Here is a 1,342-nt window from a genome sequence, read left to right on the forward strand (position 1 = left end):
CTAATTCTTCTATTAGTTTTAGGACTTCTTAGGATCTCTTCTTTAGAACTCTTTTCTCTCTTCTCTTCTCCTCTTAATAAAAAAAAAAAAAATCTTTAACAGACTAAGATAGTCCTACATAGATCTTTTAGTTGCATGTTAGGTCGACGATCACTAAAACCCAACTTGCAACCATTAGACGAAGAATTAGAAAAGACTCTTAGGACTATCCGAGTTAGAAACATGGCTGCACCTGGTGAGGCTAATCCTCCACACTCATTGAGAGAATACTTCACTCCATCCTCGTATACCTACTCTCCATGCATTCAAGCACCTCCAGTAGAAGCTACCCAATATGAGATTAAGTCTAGCATTATTCAAATATTGCCATCATTTTATGGACTTAGTAATGAGGACCCATACAAACACTTGGATGAATTTTTTGAAATTTGTACCACAGTAAAAATCCAAAACTTCTCAGATGATGCCCTTAGGTTGAAACTGTTCCCTTTCTCACTTAAGGACAAAGCCAAACATTGGTTAAACTCCTTAGACTCTATAACCATTTCAACTTAGGATCATCTTTAGAGAGAATTTCTCAAGAAATACTTTTCAATTGGAAAAATAAATTAAATTAGAAAAGCTATCACCAGTTTTTCCCAATTGGAGGGTGAACTTTTTCATGAGACATGGGAAAGGTTAAGGGATCTCATTCGTAAATGTCCACACCATGCTGTCCCTAAATGGCAACTTTGTCAGTGTTTTTATGATGGTCTATCGGAGAAACACCGATAAATGGTTGATGCATCATGTGGTGGGACATTCATGCTAAAGAGTGAGGATGAAGCCTGGCAGCTCTTTGAAACACTTAGTGAGAATTTCCTACATCATATGTTTGCCACTTCTAGAGAACAACCCATGCTTCAACAAAAAAGTGGAATTTATCAGATTGAAAATATCATGGATATCCACAGTAAGGTAGATGAACTGTCCCAAAAATTAGATCATCTTCTAAATACTGGACAATCCCCAATTCCACCTAACCCAATCCAAGAAGTTTGTGCATTGTGTGCAAGTCCGAACCATTTTGTTAGTGAATGCCCAGCCACACCTCAATTTTCTGAGTTTGTGCACGAGCAGGTTCAGCAAGCTCAAGTCCAACAAGCTCGCAGACCAGGAAACGATCCTTATTCGAACACTTATAACCCCAGCTGGAGAAATCATCCAAATTTTTTCTGGAGACTACAACCAGTGGTTGGTCCTGCCACACCTCGACCTCAATATCAGGACCCAACATATAGGCATGGACCATACCATCAATTTCAAAATATTTCTCAACCGTCTACTACTGGTCACAGTTCAG

The 1,342-nt window shown here is 38.7% G+C and overlaps 1 non-coding gene across 1 annotated transcript; it reads right to left on the bottom strand.

Annotated features, from left to right (window-relative positions):
* Positions 1-610: 610 nt before the first annotated feature.
* Positions 611-716, bottom strand: LOC140853052 (small nucleolar RNA R71). The gene has a single exon (XR_012136130.1). It is a non-coding gene; the product is annotated as a small nucleolar RNA R71 (small nucleolar RNA).
* Positions 717-1,342: the final 626 nt, after the last annotated feature.

Source organism: Elaeis guineensis, chromosome 12, assembly GCF_000442705.2.
Source record: "Elaeis guineensis isolate ETL-2024a chromosome 12, EG11, whole genome shotgun sequence".
NCBI classification, from domain to species: domain Eukaryota; kingdom Viridiplantae; phylum Streptophyta; class Magnoliopsida; order Arecales; family Arecaceae; genus Elaeis; species Elaeis guineensis.